The 22,965-nt window shown below is 31.8% G+C and overlaps 1 long non-coding RNA gene across 1 annotated transcript; it reads right to left on the bottom strand.

Annotated features, from left to right (window-relative positions):
* Positions 1-11,561: 11,561 nt before the first annotated feature.
* On the bottom strand, positions 11,562-17,489 carry LOC147814858 (uncharacterized). The gene is made up of 5 exons (XR_015430750.1): positions 17,364-17,489; positions 15,668-15,715; positions 15,544-15,588; positions 14,089-14,144; positions 11,562-11,685 (listed from the first exon to the last, which is right to left on the bottom strand). It is a non-coding gene; the product is annotated as an uncharacterized LOC147814858 (long non-coding RNA).
* Positions 17,490-22,965: the final 5,476 nt, after the last annotated feature.

Genomic DNA, 22,965 nt, shown 5'->3' with positions numbered 1-22,965 from the left:
CAACCCTGACTGATGTTCATTGGCGACAAAGGCTGGAATTTTATTGCCAGTTTCGCAATTGGACGTCCACTGAGTGGCAACAGATGGCTTTTCAGATGAATCACGATTTATGCTCTATCAAACAGATGGATTTTGGCGTATGCAGCTTAAAGCATCAGAAAGCTGACATTCTACAACAATTGCGGGAAAGGCCCAAGATGTAGGAGGAAGCATTTTGGTCCAGAGAATATTTTAGTCGCTTTCTCTGGGTGCACCACCGCTGTGGAAGACCCTTTGATATCCCGTAGTCACTTTGGTATATGTCAGAAATATATACTAGGTCTAGTTAAGTGCCACTGCCCGGTCTACATTTAACCGGTGCTCCGAGCACATATGTTTCTCCTAATCTATCTTCAAGAGATATTAAAATATCGAATAAATATAATAATATCAACGAATAAATTAATATCAAATCTGACATAACAAATATTTCTGACATTCACCAAAGCTACTATGTGATTGCTGACATTCACCGGTAAAAGTCGACATTCTCTTCATTTCGATCATTCACCGTAACGTATATACAGATGAGTTGAATAAAAAGAAGTTATAAACGCAAACCAGACCTAATAATCTCATCAATTTTCTCTTGAGATATCTTAACAATATTTTATACAACTAAGCAAACAATTTTCAAATTTGATTACTTTGGAACGAAACTTTAAAAGATAACACTACATAAAAAGATAACAATACATAACGACAGATAATAATGTACAAAGACTTACGCTACTTTTAAAACACCAACCCTTATTTCAGCTTGAAATTTTGCATATGGATACCTCCTTTTTCGGTAGAATGATTTTATAGTTTAATATAAATAACAATGCGTTTATCTCAAGCAAAGATAGTTTTTCAAAAAAATCAATTTTTATTGATCTTTTTTTAAAAACTTAAGTGATTGATATATCCCTTATTTGAATAAAAGATTTTTCATGTGCAAACTTGTATTTTTATCGCTTTCATCAGAAAACTCTATGCAGTTTAATACACTAATGAAATCTTAGTAGAAGTTTATTCATCACATAAAAGTTTTTAAAAAGAAAGCGAGAAAACTTCCAAGACGATGCCAAAGTTTTTTTTTTAAAGTTAAAAAAAAAAAGAAAGCATGCACTTTAAAAATTTGCTTTTCATAGAAAATGACCTCGCCAACGCAGTGGAGCGTGAATTTTTATCTCTTGCAAATTTCCAACTAACGAAATTCCGTTCGAAGTCTTTTTAAAAAGGCGGGAAAAGTGCCGATAATGAGTTATTAAAAGACGCAGGGAAAACTCTTTTAAAAGACTTTTAAAGCAATAACAATGAAAGAAGGGGACCACATTCTCCCTACGTAATCGAAAATTTACCTTAAAATTACGAAAACTTTCCATATTCTTATCAGTTGAACCAGCCAAGATCTTTTTCTTTCACTTAAAATTCAAGATGATGCGATAGCACGGTTTTGAGAGATTAAACAATTTTATAATGAAATCGTTCAGATCTTTCGCAAGATAATCTTGGCGATCGCCGACTCAAAATTAAATAACAGGAGTTGGAAGTAGATTTGTGATAGTTATAGTTATGCTATTTTAGATTATTTTGCGGTTTGTGAGAACGTGAATAATTAACTCGATTATTTGACAAATAAAAGTTCGAAAAAAGGAACTAAATTTATTTCCTTTTCTCTTTTCAGAGAATTAATCATTTTTTAAGTTTAAAATTGCTTACATTTTAATCATGTTAAGAAGAATAAAATTTTGAACAATTGATTTATTTTTCGAATTTTTTTTATTTATTATGCACACTAACACTCCAATGAGATCAATAATGTAAGGACCAAAATATGATAATTAAATCAAATAACCTTATGATCATTTGTAACTAAATGTTCATTTCCTGACGATCATCGAAGACGTGTTTGGAGACGCACAGGGCAGAGGGGGGACTATTGCACGCCACACCGGCCCCCAACAAGACATTATGGTCTGGGGTAACATTTCCTTTGACAGCCGGACCCCTTCGGTCGTCATTAGAGGTACACTTACTGCACAGCGGTACGGCGACGACATCCTAAGACCTGTTTTGCTACCGTTCCTTTTGCAGCGCCCTGGACTGGTTTTTCAGCAGGACAATGCCAGACCACATACGGCCCGTGTTGCTATGAACTGTCTGCAAGCTTGTCAAACTCTTCCTTGGCCTGCCTTATCACCAGATCTCTCTCCCATCGAGCATGTTTAGGATATGATGGGAAGGCGATTGCATCTGGTACGGAATGTTGATGACCTCGCTCGACAATTGGATCGAATTTGGCAGGAAATACCGCAAGAGACCATCCGAGATCTTTATCGGTCTATGCCACGTCGTGTGGCAGCTTGTATCCAGGCTAGAGGCGGGTCAATACCTTATTGAACTTGTCACTGTAACTCAGCAATAAATTATTCAATTGTCCTGAAATTTTAATCATTTACTATTCTGTACATTGTCTTCCTATTCACCAATTTTCGTTTCAATCGGACAACTCCTTCTTGGTGCGTCGATTTTTTTTGTTATAGAGTGTATTTTGTCCATTGCTGTAAAAAATATATTCGACAGGCAGACTACCTCACCCAAATAGCGAATAAAATGTTTGGAGAATGAAATATTTTATTTATTGCGAAATTTATTTTAATAAATTAATTGAATATATATCCACACTAATATCTGCATTTTTCTCGTAATACCAGCACAATGATACGTACATATTTCCTGTATTACTTACGAAATAGTACATATATTTTTCTCGTAAATTAAGTAAGTATCAAAGATAAGAGAGAGAAAATAAAAAAAAGCATTAAAAGTATGATTAAAATTTCAATAATTAGGGTACGTAATTCAACATACATGGCGAAAAAGTGGGCATTTTATAGAATTTTCCTACACAATTGAAAATCTAGGAAGATATATATTAATTTATCTTCCTAATAATATAATAATACAAAGATTTATTTAAGCAGATATGTTAAGATCAAAGTTGAATAAAGTAATGAATTAATCAGCCTCGATTGATATGACTAAGGGTTTAGTTATGGTAATTGAAAATGCATATTTAAATGGAAGTAATTGTAAATATCAATAATAGTAAAGTTGTTCTCTATTTCCTTATAATGACTGCCAACTCGCTTGATTTTCCAATTTTTTCGTATCCAAGACAAAAAAGAATTTTTATTGCTTTGATTTTAATATACGTACATATGCATTCTTCCCCCGCCCCCGCTTTTTCGTATGCCTGTTAAGGCAGAGAGGGGTGCGATTGCTCTTGTTTTCCAGTGGCGCCATCTATGGCCAAGAATTCGACTTCCGCCATACGTCACATCCATTCATTCATCCAGAAATCGTGATTTTGACCTGAACTAGAGAACGATCAATTTCCAATTCAGTACCTCCAGAGGTATTAATTTGGAGGACTTTGCGACTGGACAGATTTAACGTGCATCAGTCACCATTTACTACACGGGGAGTCTTCGGCCGACGGGGTTCGAACCCACGAACTCTCGGGCATGGGCCCAGCACCCTACCCACCAGGCTATCCCGGCCATACATATGCATTAATATTTTAAAATTGATGTGTTTTTCAACAAACAGGAAAAATGGAGCCAAAAAAATAATAAAATAATTACCATAACTGAAGACAATTTATTTAATGTTGTATAACTAGTATTACAAATGCTGTACTTTAAGAGTTATTCTAATGTTGATTTTAATAAAAATAAATCAAAAAGATCTTTCTGTAATCAATAAAGTAAAAAAAACCCAGTTATTTTCTAAATATGTTCGCCTATAAATGATTTTTTGCGTGAAACTTTTATTACGGCTAACAAGAAAATTTTTCAACTGCAATGAAATATTTTATAACAACTAGTATCATATTGAAAAACATTCTATTCTTTGAAATTTGTGAGTGTGTGTAAAACAGATTCATAAAATTCTGATTCTTTTTTAAACAATGCAAAGTTTAAGCATTTGTAGTTTAAAAAGAATGAACAATATCTACAATCACAATTGAACTTCAAAATAAAATGCTTACTTAAAAAAATGCTAAAGAATACCGCTTTTTGTAAGAACATTCAAAAGAAAGAAAGAAAGGTAGAAAAAACAATTTTTTTGAACAAAAATTTGTCTTAGTTTGTTTCGTCGATTGCTAAAGAATAAAACAAATATACCTATGGCAATATCTATTAGTTTCTGTAAATGAAAACCTATTTCTTTGGCTTATTTTTATCTAGCGCCTCCTCAGGAAAAGCAAATTGCGCCGGAAACAAAAAGCAAAAAGCACAACTAGGAATAAAATAAATAAATAAATAAAAAAGAGCACAACAGATAGTACAAATCAAATCTGCCGCTAAATTTTGTTTTATCCCAGAAGGCAAGGAAAAAACTAGAAAATATTTTTTATTTATCTTATTTTTATATCTGTGCGCAATCATATCGCTATTTTATTTTCATTGGAAGTACAATGCTATTTATTTCTGCTTTTTCTTTTTAGGCTTTTAGTTTAGTAATTTTTCTTCTTCATTATTTTTAACGGAATTTTTGATGCTTTCTTACTTTTTAAGGGTGGGTTATATAATAGTTTGTTTTCTTTGTAAAAAAAAATGTCTTGCCGCCTTAACGGTTTCTTCCCATATATATAAAACTGGCTAAAAGAAGACAAAGGTATTTATCTTTAAATAGAAGAAACATACTTTAAAAAAAAAAAAGAAAGTTGCAAAGTTTGTTAATGCGAAAAGACAAGATAAAAGTTTTCTGTTGTAGGCATGATTTTTTCTCTTGTTAAAGGTTTTTGTCATCTCAGAGCCGTAAAAAACAGAAGCAAGAGTGAAATCAGACAATGAGCTATGATAACAATGCAATTTGTAACCCGAAGGGACACGTTACTAATTGCATGTTCATCCTCGTTCAGGCATTTGTTAAAGAATTATCCGCGGGGTACTATACTATATTCATTTTTAAAATGGAAAAAGATTTAAATGCCGATTAAATAGTGCTATGCATCGTTAAATAGTTTATTCTGTTTACAAAATAAATTAAACTCAACTAATGCTGTTTAAAAAAAAATCGGTTGGAGAAAAAGTTAACATCAATACATCATTAAAAATTTCTTTTTGTATTTAGAAGAGTTTAATGTGTATCGCTTGTATGTGTGTTCTATAATAATCATTTCATTAAAAAAGAAATCGAACAACATAAATGATTTTTATGAGTTTCTATATTACTATTTTTTATTCGAAATACAATGCTATTGATTTAAATCTTTATCTCTCCTGGCTTTTAATTAGCAAATTATCCTTTTCATTAGTTTTGGCAGAATTTTAGACATTTTATGCAGATAGACTGGATAATTTATTTAAGCTTACGAGATACACTATTTTGTCTCATAGTCATTAAAATTTAATTTTAATGATGCTAAAAATTTAATTTTATAGCTAAACGAAGGTAAGGAATCTTTGTTTTTTAGCCTTCGCACTGTAATAATTTTTTTTTTTTACAAAAAAAGCTACCGAATAATATGTAGAATTTTAATGAGCAATTAAAGCGATATTTTGCTTTTTTTGAAAGTATAATGTCATTTATTTCTATGCTTTTAATTTTCCTTGTATTTTAATTTGTAATTGTTCTCTTCATTACTTTTAACAGAATTAGATGTTTTCTTACATTCAATTAGTGCATTGCACAATAATATTATCGCTGCTATGTTTTATAATTATTTAAAATATTCATAATCATTTAAATTCCTGCTGGAAAGAAGTAGCATCAATTTCATTAAAAGATATGAGGAAGTTATTTTTTGCTTATATTCTACACTTAGTTGGTCGTAAAAAAATATAACATCATGTATGATTTTTATAAGCAGCAATAGGATTGATCAAAAATGAACGAACTACAACATTACATTAAAATACCCACACTTATAGTTGAAAACTGACTAAAATAAGCAGCTTTAAAACATAATAAGATTTTTAATGCAATCTAATAATAGAAACTTCATATCTGGGATTGATACTTTAAAATAATGTTTTTTTAGTATAGAGAGCTAAAATAACTGAAAATCTGAAATATTTTTTTTTTGCTTATAGAGAAGCCATAGCAATTTAAATCTGCAGTATTTTAAAAAGTATTAACTTCATATTTGCGATTGATACTTTAAAATATCTTTGTTTTTGTGTAAAGGGGGAAGTCACAGTGATTCAAATCTACAGTATTCTAAAAAGCATAAACTTCATAATATGAGAGTGATATTTCAAAAGTTTCTGTTCTTTCGCATAGAGGAGAAACAGTAAACTAAATCTACAGTATTCTAAAATGCATAAATTTCAACATATATTGTATTTTTACTTTAAAATATTTCGCTTTTGCTTATAGAAGAGCAATAGTATTTTTACAAAAGCATAGGATTCATAAGAAGTATATTTTGAAATGATGTGTATTTTCGATTGGAAGGTATTGCCTCCGTATTCTTAAAAAACACAATATTTGGGATGCATACTATGAAATAATTTGCTATAAATGATGCCACAATATTCTAAAAAACTTAAATTTTATAAATGACGAATACTGAATTTAACTATAAGTGATAAATACTTAATTAAAGCTTTCTGCAACACTTAGTCAGTCCCACAGTAATCGTTAAGGCACGGTTCCGAGCAGATCACCGAAGTCAAGCATCACTGGTCGCGGTCAGTGTACGGGTAAGCGACCACTTGGATTAGTCTGCGTAGGGACAGAAGGTATGCGGTATCGATCCTCGTTAAATTGTTCTATCGTAAAGTGCTCGACTTCGCGTGCCAGGTCGTTGGGCTACTGAAGAAGGGGTGCCAGCCCCTTTGCAGAGGATTAAAATTTTGTTGGCATGTCTTCGGATCATCCTCAAGGATGTTTCCCAGACCGTCGCCAATAGCCCATTATGCAGCTCTAGTGCGACGTAAACGAGCTACAACAACAGCAACAACAACAACAACGCTTAGTCGATATTTTTGGTTTAATCTGGACGAAGCTAATTTTTAAAATGAGAAATTTGCTTTAAAATATAAAATACGATTTTTCGCGCTTGAAATTAATTGTGTTTCTAAATTAAGCTTCAAAAAATCCCATCTAAAAACCAAAGTATATAAGTAATTATTAAAATCGGAACTATAAATATTTCCGTAATTCAGAAATTTCCTAAATGATCATTTATGGTTCTTTACTTTTCTATTGCTATAATAAAACCAAAAAAGTAAGAAAAATTTGAAACAATTTTTTTTTTTTAAATTTTAAAATAATTATATCAATGTATTTCAATAGTTATTTCAAAAAAAAAAAAAAAAAAACGATGCGAAGCAGAATTTCAAACATATAATATTTCCTACAATTCAAAATTCAATTTGCTGTTTTCCCAAGGCTTCTAAGGTTCTAATGCGATGATACCCCTTAATATCCCTTAATACCCCGATGGAACCCTTAAAGCACGAGTTTTTTCGGAAAAATTGGTAAAAAATGATCGACGTTTTTTTTCCCTTTTTTTTTTTACTGGAAATGAATGTATACGTGCTGTGTAAGTTATTTTTTACAATTTCAGTTGTGGGGGTGACTAGGAAGCTGGGGGGTAGAAGCAAAGTTTAAACAATTTGATTACAGGTTTATTTTGAACGAAATATTAAAATCAAATTAAATCAATATATCAATTAATAATCAATAAATTAAATTAATATATCAAATAGCTAATTATCAAGATGCACCATGTGGTTCACACAAGAAAAATGCTGCATAGTGGAGTCATCTATGGTAAATAAATTTAACTATAATCTAGCCTATCCATTTTTACTAAACCGGATTTCAGATGGGCATTAGAAACGAAATAATGCGAGATACAAGATTGCCAGTGTGAGACACGGACATGTGCAAATTTCCCAATAATTTTCGTCTGTGTCAGACACGAGCAAATACATTAAGGGTTTATTTTCAAAATGACCTTGAACATCGCACGCGTAAAACAAATGACATATCTTTTTTTCCAGATAACTCATTCCAAACACACATTAAAAATAATACTTTCTCCCAACTGTGAGTTAAGTTAAATTCTTAAATATGATTTATCTTATTCTTTTGTTACCAAGGCAACTACAGCACGTTTCTTAATGAGGAAAATTTATATGCTGTGTAACATAAATTTGTTTGTTTTTGTTAAATTAGTAGTGGTATCCGTGTCACTAAATATTTTATAACAGATTAAATTTAGGTAATGAGCAAACTTGCGTACAGACGGTTATAATCAAGTTCACTCTTGATCTGGCATGAGTAAATTTAAGGCAGTGTTCCCCAACCCCCGGTTCGCGGACCGGTCCGTGGATCAAACGGTACCGGGCCGCCCATTTCATTGAAACTAAATTTAAATTCCTAGGTTTATACCCCAAATTAAAAATATCTGTGCTGCATGAAAATTTTATTGATTTAAATAAAAGTTGCCCCCGAAGGTAGTGGCATAAATTTTTTAATGTTTGTAATGTATCATTGTCACCGATTACCTCCAGATGGAACCGGCTCATTGCAAAGAAACAAGCTCAGGATTCTCATTGATTTAACGTTCTAGTACTTTAAAATGTTAAATCCCTGTATATTTATCTTTTGGTGTGACTGTATTTTGTTTTGAAGGCATGTTTAAATACAATTAAATTAAAATTAATGAATCAAAATAATCTAAAATGTATAAGCAATCAACGCTCCCCCCCCCCCAAGTGGGCCGCGGTAAAATTATCAAACGTTGGTTGACAGGTTCGAGGTGATAAAAAGGTTGGAGAACACTGCTTTAAACCAAGGTTAGTAGACAGTCTCCAGAGTTTTTTATTTGCAATTTCTTTATCCCCGTTTTATGACGTCACAAGCAGCTTGGAAATTTAACCAATATATTCTCTATTCATTGTAACATTTTAGAATGCTAATATAACATTAAAATTATTGAAATACAATTTCACATTATTGTATTTTCCTGGATTACTTTTATTTAAATATCATTATTTATTTAAATATTATTTTATTTAAATATCATTATTTTACCTGGATTAGTTTTTAATAAATATGGGCCATTTATGTTAGAATATTTATTTAATAAACTTAATAACATATTTTAAACATGTTTAAAGACAAAATTTATTTTTTATTAATATCTAATAAATAAAAAATTGATTTTTCAAAACAGCTTAGAAGCAAAATAACGTCAAAAGAATAATTTATTTTTAAACAAGTTTCATAAAACATAAATTGTGTTATAATAGAATGCTAATCTGCAAGTATATTTCTGTTATGTGGAGCCATAAACTCGGATATTTCTTTATCTATTGGCAGCACTATAGTTATTATTCGTTTAAAATAAATAATCCCAAGAATCTAAAGCTGTAAAATATTACTTGATTAAGAACACCATTTATTTTAAAGATACACAAAAAAGGGAAGAAAAAAAACAGCCGACATGTTTTAAGCGTTTCCGAAATAGGAGCCCATTTTCAAGACTTGCTGGACGTGTTTCTTCTCATTCACATCTGGTAAATATTGAAAATAGGCACAGATTTTTAAAGCGCTAGAAACATGCCAACTGTCATACCAATTATTGGTGACGGAACTTGTCTTTTTAGAACGATACCATTCAATATATATTAAGAGATACTCAAGTTATGATTCGAGCAGTGCGTAAGGAAGTAGTACAGCAAGTAATGGAGTATAGGGAAGAGTTTTCTATCTCATATCAAGACAAATAAGAGTAAAACAAGTTTAAATAAGTGGAATTAAGTTTAACAATTCCGATGCCTACTCTGTTGTAATGTCCCGAAATCATACTTATGGTGATTTGTGTGATTTAATGGCTGTCGGGTATATTTTCAGTTCTTCTTTCGATAGCAACATATGACGCATTAATGTCCACTTCCTCATTATTTTTTAACTTTTAATTCAATTTGGTATGTAATATTTGCGAACAAAACAAACGTGCTTTCCCTGAGTACTTTTTGAGAAAAATCAACAAACCTCTAAATTATATATATGTTACGGTGAAACACCGAAATCTGGAGAATGTCGACTCTCACCGGTGAATGTCAACAATCACATAGTCGCTTTGGTGAATGTCCGAAATATTTGTTATATCCAATTTTATATTAATATATTCGTTGATATTATTATATTTATTTGATATATTTATATTTATTCCATATTTTAATACTTACTGACGATAGATTAGAAGAAACATCAGTGTTTGGAGTATCGGGCAAATATATACCGGGCAATGGCACTTGACCTTAAAAAAACATAAGTGTAGGGTATACCAGGCAAATGTATACCGGGCAGTGGCACTTAATCTTAAAAAAACATCAGTGTAGGGTATACCGGGCAAATGTATACCGGGGAGTGGCACTTAACTTTAAAAAAACACTAGTGAAGGGTATACCGAGCAAATGTATACCGGTGAAATGTAAATGTATGGCCCGATACTCCAAACACTGTTTCTTCTGATCTATCCTCAGTAAGTATTAAAATATAGAATAAATGTAATTATATCAACGAATAAATTCATATCAAATCGAATGTAATAAATATTTCGGACATTCACCAAAGCGACTATGTGATTGCCAACATTCACCGGTGAAAGTCAACAACCACCGATTTCGGTCATTCACCGTAACATATAGATTTATAAGCGTGTGTGTTCGCATACCCAATTCGGGCAAATCCGTGGCTAAAATTCTTCTAATAATCAAGAAAGAATTTTTTTTTAAAATTCTTTTTCAATAAATGCTTATAAGGCCAAAATAAATAATAATAAATATATACAGGAATTATGCCAGCTTTTGAGTTTAATGTACCTTTTGGGTATTTTATATCATAATCATTAATACTTAATTGTAAAGACCAGCAGATCAGTTTTCTTTTTAAATTTTTTACATTTATCAGCCAAACTAATGCTGCATGGTATGTTTGAAGAATTTATTGCCAAATAAATAATGATGGAATTTGTTTGATGCATCAACAATAGCAAGACATTTAAATTAGGTGATAATATAATTTTTTTCATAGTCTCTTAAGGAATGAGAATGGATGTAAAACACCTGAAACATCTGGCCGTTTCAAAATTGCTCTGACACCACTTGCATTGCAATTTAGGATTAAATATTTTTAAATGGGTTTAGAAATTCAAGCATCTTTCAAAATTTCAAAATTCGAAATTTGGGAGTACAACACCAAGCAGCATCTCTCTTCAAGAAATTAATTATTTATAAATTTATTATACACATTTATTGAACATAAGAAGCGTTGAAGAGATTTAACTTATGTTGGAGTGATTTAACATATTTTTTCTAAATGTTACTCCACCTATTAAGGAGTGACATTTAGAGGAAAGTATATTTCGCATAGTAGTAAAGAGAAAACTATAAAATGTTAATTAATGCATAACTTGGATATATTCATACAGTGTGTGAGGTAAGGTGGAAAATACATTGATGCATTGTAGACATTGCTCTAATATTTAATAAATTCTTTATTGAGGCTTTAAATTACATAATTCATTTATTATTCTTTCAAAATTTTATATATTTTTTTCTTTCTCTTTCATGCTAAGGCACCTGAATTCCTTTCATTTTCCCCTTTTTCTATCATCCCAAATCACTGAAAAAGAAAAACAAGGCTAGTATTTTATATTCTGCTTGATAAAAGAGTGTTTATTATTTTTTGCTTAAAAATTATTCTTTGGCACATTTTGGCAAAAAAAAAATTATAATTATTTTTAGTATAAATCATAACTTGAATATTAAAATTTGCTATTTAGTTTAATAGCTTTGAGTGGGTAAAGACAAAAAATGTCTTGGTGGCAAGGAAGTGGTAAGCCACACTTTTTCAAGAAGGAATATTTTTGTGAAATGTCTCCTTAGTATGGTTTTCTGGCAAGTACTTCGCAAGTTTGCTTAATTTAGGTAGATGACGATTGATTCACAGAAACATCTTATTTCCTTCATGTATATCATGTTTCAATCAAAAATCCTCTTCTAAAAATTTTGAAAATGTAGCTTATTATTTGTATTACGTCAAACCCATCAAATTAAAAATCATTCGATCTTTTGACGAATAAATTTCTTTTTGTATTTATGGAGTGATTATTATCCAGAACACATTGAAAATATAGGTTTTTCTATTGAAGCTTTTTATTCATTCATCATTTGGAGTCACATGAAAAATAAAGACAACTTCACCAGAAAATCAATGGAGGCTTTAATTTTATTCGGTAAGTTTCTTGATGACTATACAGCCTTGAATACGTCGAGTTCTGCTTCCATTCTGAACATTCCTTCAACGCCGCACCAGTCATCGGTGACTGATAATAAACGCTCCGTCTAGGCCGCATCAGTCATCGGTGACTGATTTTGAACTTCCCATTTAAGCCGAGTCAGTCATCGGTGATTGATTCTCAACGTTCCGTCTAGACCACGTCAGTCATCGGTGACTGGATCTGAATGTTTAGCCTAGACCACGTCAGTCCACCTCCTAGAAAAGAGAAGGCCTCAGCACGGATCAATTTAGTAGTCCGACGTAACGAACGTAAACTGAGCGAGGGAGAAAAATAAGAAATAAAGATGTCACTACGTTTGGACTACTAAAGGATCAAATTTCTTGTTAATGGTAACCTGCTTTAAGGCCTTCTCTTTTCTAGGAGGTATTGGTCTGTCACCGGTGACTCCAGGCTGAGTTAGTTATCGGGGGCAAATTCTGAACGTTCTGTCTAGGCTGCGTCAGCCATCGATGGCTGATTCTGAATGTTTCATTCAGGGAATGTAAGTTATCGATGACAGAAAGAATAAAACAGAAATAAAACTAAATAATTTAAAATTGTTTTACGGAATTACTGAAAATACATTCAAAATTTACTTTTCATGAAAAATCAAATTTTATTATTGGGAGTACAAATTAGATCGGTCCGTTTTTTTGTGGTCAAGAATGCATTTATTTCAGAACAAAATGAATGAACAGATTAATCAAAGTATTGTTTATCGCTGGCTACTACTTTTTCCCACCTCTCAGGCAATTTTCGAATTCCATCTCGAAAAAATGTCTCGACTTTTGAGGCGATCCAAGTTAGGAGCCAATTTTCGATTTCTGCGAAAGAAGTGAACTGGTGACCTGCAAAATCATGCTGCATCCGTCGGAACAACCAGTAATCAGAAGGAGCAATGTCCAGAGAATACAGCGGGTGCGGTAAAATATCCCACTCGAGCGTTTCCAAATAGTTTTTAACGACTTTTGAGACATCGGGCTGACCGTTATTATGCAGAAGAATAACTTTGTCATGTCTTTGCTAGTATTCCGTCTTTTTTTTCGTAATGCACGGCTCAAATGAATCAATTGTAGCCTATACCAATCGCCCGTAATGGAATCACCAGCTTGTAGCAGCTCATAGTATACAAAACTATTCACCATTTTCCATTCTTTTTTCACCATTAACCATTCTTGAAACGTCGAAACCATTCCCTACATGATTTATCAGATGGAGCATTGTCAACATAAACTTCTACAAGCATTCGATGCTCTTCAGCTGCACTTTTCTTCCAATTAAAGCAGAAACATAGAACCTCCCTCAAATGGCGATTCATTACCACAAAATTTGACATATTCAACAAAGTAAAAAACAAGGTTTTTGTATGATACTCAAAGCGATATAAACTGAATATTATTAACAGATGTTTAACCTCTCTGAAACCACTGAAACCAGCTGTCGCTATATAACATTCATAACAGCAGAGCCATTTTTTAAAAACGGACCGAACTAACTATTGTACAACCAATAATTTCAATTTGTTAGTAGTGCGCTTCGTATTGCTACACCGCAATACTAGAGCCTCTAAGCAGCACTTGTTGGAATACGGAATACGGAACGTGTTGAATGTGTCCAAAATTACTTTGCTTGTAATTGTTTGCTGTTTTTTATTTTTACGATTGCGGAGTTTTAAAGCCTTTTTGGGATATGACGATATCGTCCCAACAGATTTTAAATTACACAAATATAAAAGTGTTAGTTACCTTTTGCAATAAGAGGGAAGTGCCAAGCAAAAACTAACCATTGGATTAAAACATATCTGAAAAGAAAACTATAATGAAAATTGAAATATTGTAAAATTTTAATTAGTTTACAAGCAATGAAAAGTTTACATTCTTCTAAAGAAAATAGCCTCTTAAAACAAAGGAAAATCTTTCTAAGTACAATTCGCTCACAAAATTGAGTATTAACTAATTTTGTGTTCGTATGAAAGAAGTGAATAGAAAAATCAGAAAAGTGTATGTTAATATAGGAGATACATACTTAAATGAAATATTTATTTCGCTCTCAATTAAAAGGTATTGTTTTTAATGAACCTGGGAAATGGAGACATTTTTATGTCTTTACTTCCCAGATTTAATCGAAAGGTTTTTTATTTTCTGGGTAGTAACGAAAATAGCAAAAACAAAAATTTTTCTAAATACAAGTTGAGTAAGTAAATATAGAGGCTCAAATTGAGTATAGACTAAGAATAAGCAAGGAATTAAGGAATAAAAAATCTAAAAATAATGGTGAATTGTATGTTTATATGTGAGATACATACTTACACGGAATCTACATTCGCCATTTTGAATTTTTGGTAAAATATTGGATTTACGTTTTTTTATTATTTTTTGTATTTAATAAACTTTAAATGATGTCGTATTACTCGACAGTTCAATACATTTAAAAAAAGGTAGAAATTTGGGGGATTGTGAATTCTTCTTAAGAGTTATGATATGATTTGTAGTTATGAGTAAGTAATTTAAAACTACACGCTCCGCAGATTTTTTTTTAATTTAATTTTTTATAGCCTAAAATGAAAGAAGCCGTTGATGATTTGGTTGAAACTAAAAATATCTTTTAGCATTAATTGCATAAAATAAAGATATTTGTCAGAAATCTAAAGACAGACAACATCTACAATTTACAATACCTTTTAAAAACTGCTGATTGCAGAATTGTATTGGTGTAATTTTGTCAGAAAAAATTTATAGAGAATCTGAAATTGCGCACTTTTTACATCTCAATTTCTGATTAAGTGGTGGTCTTGTATTTTACATGTATCAAAGGATACCGTTGGTAGGAGTAAATATTAAACATTAGTTTATTTGTGAAAAAATAGTTAAAAGCAACAGAAGCACATTTAAGTATTTTCTACTTCACTCCACCCCTTCGACAATTGGAGGGGAGAAGAGGAGAGGAGAGATTTTAAATAAAATATTTGTTTCGCTTTCAATTAAAATATTTCAATTAATTTATTTGTTTCGCTTTCGGTGAACCTGGGAATGAAAGACATCATAAAATAAAAACCATACTTTGAATTTTGTTTTGACCTTTACAATATTTCGTTAAGGAATTGTTGATCAAATAATTTTAAGACAACATCTGAAAAAAAAAGCTACTCAATTTTGGGAAATCTCATAGTTTATTGATGAAGAACGTAAATTTCAACTTACTTTAAATCTCTCTACATCTTCGGATGACTTAGGATCAGTGACAAACTGGAAATAAGTAAATGTTTAAAATATCTTTTTTCTTCAATGTGTAAAGATTGTGTTCAATTTTAGAGAGAATACTTACTTCAGATGTAAATATGTCTGTAATTTCCTGAAGACAATTGAACGATGTCTGAAAAGATTGAAAAAAGGACGCTTTCAAAACTGCTTTTGGTCTTTGACGAAACTGTTTTCAAACTTAAAAAAATGAATTGTTTTTCAAAGTAGAAGTTTAAAAAAAAGCCATTTATAATAGGCTTTTAATAACCAAAACTTAAAAAAAGCAGCAGTAGCCATATTTTATCACATCATTTAGATTATCAGACATGATTGATAATTCATCTTTCTACCAGATTTTTTTTTTGATATTAGATACCTTTTTTCAAGCGAAGTTTCAAAACGGAAACGAGTAAAATAGAAATTATATTAAAAATATTAATTTTTTAATTCATTTTTTAGTTTATTAACTGTTTTCACCTAATACGGTTTAACAACCGCAATTTTATCGCACCAACTAATCCCACCTAATGAAGCCACTTAGTTCCTTACAACTATGTACCTGCCACGGGGGTAGTAGTAGCAGTAGGTTCGAAGAGGATACACAATGTGAATCATCTGACAGGTGGAAAGGCGATGAATCTTACTGGATTTATGGTAAGCTGCATACGGTATATCCGACAAATCATCTTTCTAAGTTACGCCGATGGCTGGCTAGTCTTTGCGAGCAAGAAAAAACACCACAGGATTTCGTAGAAAAAGTTTATCATTTTTTGTTTATTTTAGTTCTTAGATCATATGCATTTCTAGTGCACAACTCACCAATTTACAAAAGGTGAAAATCCACCACGTGGATGCTGGGTCCTCCCTGTGTGCTCCAGGGAGTAGATAGGAAATTAATTTAACATATTGAAATAATTGCTTTCTTGTAGAATTGCGTGATGCATCAAATAATTAGAAGATAAGGTTGCAGAAACTTATAACGGTAAAAATCAAAGATTAAACTCTAGAGCACACAGGGGGAAAACACAAAAAAAGACGCTGCTCTAAAAAAAGAAACCACTCACTTGAATTACACGGTGAATACTGGTCTATCTCCAAAAGATAGCGTCCCCTCCCTAGCGGTTGCGAGAATCTCTAAACACGAGCTTGGAGTCGAGCCCTAGAGACCCTGCAAAGGCAATGAAGAGGGCGCTCCTGTTGGAGACAGCCCAGTAGGAAAAGTAAACATTGTGGTGATCCCATGATCACACCACAGTACCTATTATAGACGAGAGGTCTAATCTGTCAATCTCATGACCAACAGAACTAAGGTTCGAGTACCAGCGTTGACACCCCAATATTTCCACCATTTCCTTAAATACATGAAGAGTTTTCAGTTTCCTGAACTCCACACTTTGTGTCCTGCACTCTACAATTCCCATTGCATAACGAAATGCCTAGCTCTTATGTCCAGTTAAATTTCTCTTTTACGGTTTTGAGACTATGCTAGTTGTAAATGGTTAAAAATGGTTCACGTATACTAATTGCAAAGCCAATACAAAAAAGGTCTCTATGCCGGATAATCGTGACGTGACATTCTGATGTCACCCAAACGTTAACATGAGACCACAAGGAGACATTTAATGTTGCAATGACATCAAGGTGTGACGACTGCGTGGCATATCTATGCCTGAACAAAGTCACTCCGTGACCCCGCAAAGACGTGAATCTGTCACAAAATGTGTCAATTTCACAAAAATGTTTTCAAAATTTCTTAGAAATAATAGTTCAAAATCCCTTACTAATTTCTCTTGGACTGTATCAATGCTTATGTATGGCTTTAAACATTCAAATCTCGTCTTTCCAGGTTCACACTCCGGCAAGTTCACATTACACGAAGTATTCACCATGTTTTTAAAGAATTCCCATGCCTGAAATATAACTTTTCTTGTAGTCATGTGAAAAAAAAATAATAATGATAATTTCACTTAAAGTTAAACTACACACGAAGAAAACTCAGTTCAGGGTCGGATCTTTACAGTTACTGTGATTGACCGAAATTGATGGTTGTTGATTTCTCCCATAAATGTTGACAATCACATAGTCGTTTCGGTAAATGCCCGAAATATGTACTAGGTCCAGTTAAGTGCCACTGCCCGGTATGCCCTGCATCAATGTCTTTTAAGGTTCAGTTCCACTAACTGGTCTGTATGTGCCCGGTATGCCCCACATGAATGTTTTTTAAAATCAAGTAATACTGCCCAGCATGCATTTAACCAGTACTCCGAACACTGATATTTCTCCCAATCTGTCCTCAGCAGATATTAAAATCTATAATAAATATAATAATATCAACGAATAAATTAGTATCAAATCTGAAACGACAAATATTTCGGATATTCGCTAAAGCGAATATGTGATTGCAGACGTTTACCGGTGAAAATCGACATTCTTTGTTTCCGGCTGTTCACAGTAACATTCATACATTTTAACTAATTGGTTGCTTGCAAACTTATTCACGTTTGCTCACGTTTGCTTATTTTTAAACTAGGGGGCTTAGCCCCCTAGTTTAAAAATAAAGTTATAGTTGTTTTGTCCATATTGTTGTTTTGACCGACCTAACAGAAACTCACGAAATCAAAACCAAAATGTTTTTTGTTAGGTTTGAGTATTTTAATCCTTTCATTTGGATAAATTATATTTCTGAAGACTAATAATTTTCGGAAATTAATTTTCGAATTAATTTTTTTGTTGTTAGTATTTTTATATGTTTCAAGTTTTTCTTGCATTTAAAATGTACTTTCTGAAAAACGTTGTTTTGGAAAAAAATGCTTTAAGCTGACACATATTACATCTAAGGTCAAAGTTTGGATTTGATATTCCTATCAAGTTTTAAGAAAGAATGTTCGAATTTTTTTTAAGTTCCATTTAGTTGTCTTTTTGAATTTTTTTTTATGATTTTAGTTTGGAACACAGGTAATCACATTATTGATGTAGAAAAAAATTATTCTGAAATTTATACATCACAATTTGTTGTAGAACTGCAAGCGTAACATGAAAAATATTTTTTAAACTCGAATTTTCCTTTATAATTTTGAAAAAAAAGTTCAAAATTTTTAATTTTAACTTTAGATTTATTTAAAGACTCCTGATTACCAAACACGAAATAAAAATTCTAATTAAATTTTTTTGAAAAAAAATTGTTCCGAAACCATTTGGATATCTTAAAAAAAAAACAAGTTTATTTTACTAGCTCATTTCACCTTTTTAGAAACACGTATTTCGATTTCTGATTATTTTTTTGAGACATTGTTGAATGTAAAGACATAGACGTTAACATTTTTGGAAATTTTAGCAATAAATTTATTTTTGACAGAGGAAACAAAACTTTTAAAATTCTTCGTTTAACGAATGCAAATATGTAAAGAAAAAACATAAATGCGCATATTTATATACTTTTCGTCTCCCTGCTACAATAATTTCAGCAAGTCTTCCCTTTTGCCTATATTTCAACTTGTAACTGAAAAATACTGTCGAGGAAAAAAGCAAGATTTGGCGATACCATGATTATATTGCGGGGGAATATGTGGAGAGTGGAAAAATTGCGTAATTTTGAGGTGCTGTTCTATTTACAAAGAGTATAGAGTATTATCTAAGCAAAAGTATTAAAGTATTATATACAAAGAGTATTATAAAAGTATTATCTAAGCGAAAACTTATGAGTCGAGCTTTTAAAAACTAGGTTTTAAATTCCAAACTTTAAAATAACAGAAAAACTATTTTAAAGCGGGGCATTGTATGTTATAATAACCATCAAAAATTCAAAAATTATCGCTAAAAGTATTATGACACATCAAAAATTTAAAAAATCAAATAACTAAATTCCATCTTACATGTGGATTGAAGAGGTCCCAACACTCTTTTTCTTCGTCTGCTACTTCTACAATATTAAAAAATATAAAAGTATTTTTGACTATTTTACATACATTCGTGGTATAGTGTAAGAAACATATGCGTCATTGGCTAATTGAATAATTCCATTCGTTTTAAACAGCCGATATAATTTTGCAATCTAACAGGCAAATATTTTCCGATATTTTCTAATGATCCTCATACTGAGCCGTACTAACTCACAGATAGAGCGCTTGAATCCCAATGAGGTTGCCTGGGTTCAAATCTCAACGATACCGGTTGTTTGATAGCGAATTCCGCACACTGCCTGCACAGACTGTTGTTCTGACGAAAAATATACTCAGTGGTAGACGGATAATGGGTTAGAGTCCCCTTACCGCCAGGCTGATCATGGGAGGATTTCGTGGTTTTCCTCTCCATGTAATGCAAAGGCTATTTTGTTAAACCATAAATAGACCTCCACAAACGCAAATTTCTCCCAATACTCTATCTAAGAGTTACCTTGTCTTCTGGATCGGGATCAAAATTTCCGGATGTTCAAACCAATGTTTAAACGGAATTGAAACTCAACATTGGGTTCGCTGTTTAACGGGGGGGGGGGATTAAATCACCCTTATACTTTTTTATGCTTATTACAAAGAACTCTCAAACTTTTAGGATAATTAAAAAATCAATCAATAATTGCTTAATCAGTCTGATTTAATTTAGGCCGTTTTCATGATTAAAACTGGTTAATTTTTTGCAAATTTTCTAATTAGACTAAATGCATATAAACTGACTGTAATAAGTCTAACAATATCAGACAGCTTAGAAAATACATTAGATTTTGTAATCGGTGTAGCACTTCGGAAAACGTCGGTGACATTTTACAAAGGGTCAGATTTTATAATTAGTCTACAACATATATAAAATTCTAATAAAAACAATCCTCACGGCAGTAAAAATACTGTGTTAATAAAGTATAGTAAAATTCTACCACAGTCGCAATATTGGTGTAGGGAACATTTCATCAGGGTAGTTAGAGCAGTTAATACTAGTTGTTTACGTGCACTTTCAAACAAATTAAAGGCGCTGCAGTATACAACTGTTGAAAGGAAAATGCAAATTAATTTATTCGTTGCTAACATTTTCACAAGGAATTTCAGTTCGAACTAAGAAATATGAGGAAAAATTTAGCTTAAATAAGTATATTTTTTTTCCTCTTTGAATTAGTGTGCAACTGATTAAATACAAATAATTTTTTTTCAAACATTATTTTATTGCTTTTTAACAGTAGGAGTTTTTAACTTTTATAAATCTACCCACCAATTTCGACCAGCTGCTCCAAATAAATGTTTGTTTTTCATAATAAAAAGTAATTTCCTTAAAAAAGCAAAAATGAAGCATTTTTATCAAAATGATTTTTGGAAGAAACAACTTGAAAAAAGAAACTGCGTTTTTTAATATAAATGTTAGAAAATCTCACATATATAGCTCTCGCATTCCATAAGCAAATTATTATTCCCTCTTAGTCTCAGGATTAAAAATAACGCGTACAAGGTATGTCATCCAAATTTAGATTTAATCTAAATTTGGCTATCTAAATTTAATCTAAATTTGGCTATCAAATTTTTGCAATCTTCAGACGTTTTTGTAGCAAACGAAGTTTTTATTATCAAGTACTTATGCTGCCGTACCTTCCTCACCTACGCCTCCTCTTTAAAAAAACTATTTTTCAGTTCCTCATTAAATATAAAATTGCAAATTTTCGTGACTTTACATAATGTCTGTGACAAAAAAGATGTGTTTAAAAATCAATATTTGTTTATGACAGAAATATTTTTTAAGCTGATTTCGGAAAATACTGTGAGCCTTTTGATTTTGATTTCCACCAATCTAATATAAACTAATATTCTAAAGAAAAGGATGAATATATATCATATCATAATTCGTCACAATTCTGGGTAAAAAGGTACTTAGGCTAGTCATCATCATAATTATCAAAATTTATTTAGTCGCCTATCGCCGGTCTATGGGCTAGTCTGTGATGTGATTGAGCGAAACGATTTATAAACAGTGCGTAAAATAAGAAACAGTCTACCCTGTATAAGTTTTGATGAGATGATCGGATTTTCACGTTTTAGGACTCAATATTACAATATTAGCAGATATAGCAGATAATATTTTGAATTACGAAATCAGACGAAAAAATGTACGTTCTCTGAATAAGCGTACATTTTTTCGACGCATTCGAATTTTGACATTTTGGACAGTTCCCAAGAAATCAAATTTTAAAAAATTCGAATTTTCTCAGGAACTATTGTATGAATTTCATTCAAATTTTGCATTTCGTCATGTAAAATTGCATTCTTTAAAATGGTGTAAGAAATTGCATATTCGAAACAAGAATTGCAAATTCGTTTATCCAAAGATTAGTCCATGGAAAAATTTTTTTTTAATAAGTATTTATTATTTTTCGTTATTTTATTCAATAACAGTAGGAAAAATTTTGAATTGTAAGTAATAAAATATTTTACATCATTTTAAAGCGTGTAATTTTATTTGGTAAAACACTAAACTTGAGCGAAATCGATTGAATTGTTCCTGAGAAATTGAATTTCAAAAAAGTCAGATGGTGAAGAATTTGATTTCTCAGGAACTATTCAACCGGTTTTGTTCAAATCTTGTATTGTGCCATACGAAATAATATTCTTTAAAACGATGCAAAAAATTGTATACTTTACAACTCAAAATTTTTCGACCATCTTCGCAGACAATAAAATAAAGGATTTGATTGTGTATGTGTGTCTTTAAAGCGGATGGACGGTAGACTCTAAGAATACGAAATTCAACAAGAAGTTGAATGAGTACAATTACAAGCTTTTTACGAAGCAGGATTTTCGAATTTTAATCCGATTTTTAAATTCGTGACACTTTAGAAATGGACTTTTCTCACTGGCTTAGCAGAAGCCATTGTTTCAAACTAAGCCATACACGATCCAGTCTTGCCAAATATTTTAAAGACAACACCAGTGTTTGTTAGCTTGTGGGAACCGTAGATATTCGACCATGTCAACCTTCATCTATGAAAAGGTACCCCAACATAGAGTCGAGTGAACATGTCGTATATATTAGTGAATTGTGGTTGTATTTTTGTAGTTGTAGATACGCTACACTACTCCCCCACCAGAATTATAGCTGTGATAGAATTCGAAGTATGGATACCACTAGTTGAGTCGATGCTGTTTTTGTCCGAAGTTGGGAGAGCAGTATTAAATCACCGAACTTTTTTTACTGATCGGGAGAGCTGTATTAAGTTCACGGTCGTAGTCGCTTCTGTGTTGCCTTTAGCAGTCGAGTGTATACGTTGTGTGTGATTGAAACTGAGCAGCAATAGCGTGATGTCGCAGTCACAAGTAGCAAGTCAACTGTTCAATGTGGACCATCCATCGAATAGGCGTTACTGTCTAGGTAGGCGTGTTCATATCGAAGTGGGTGTTTCTGACAACGTAG

Source organism: Parasteatoda tepidariorum, chromosome 2 (genome assembly GCF_982258835.1).
Source record: "Parasteatoda tepidariorum strain Cologne lab strain chromosome 2, Ptep-v5.0, whole genome shotgun sequence".
NCBI lineage: Eukaryota > Metazoa > Arthropoda > Arachnida > Araneae > Theridiidae > Parasteatoda > Parasteatoda tepidariorum.
The sequence above is the reverse complement of the archived record's forward strand: the minus strand, read 5'-3'. Positions and strand labels throughout refer to the sequence as shown.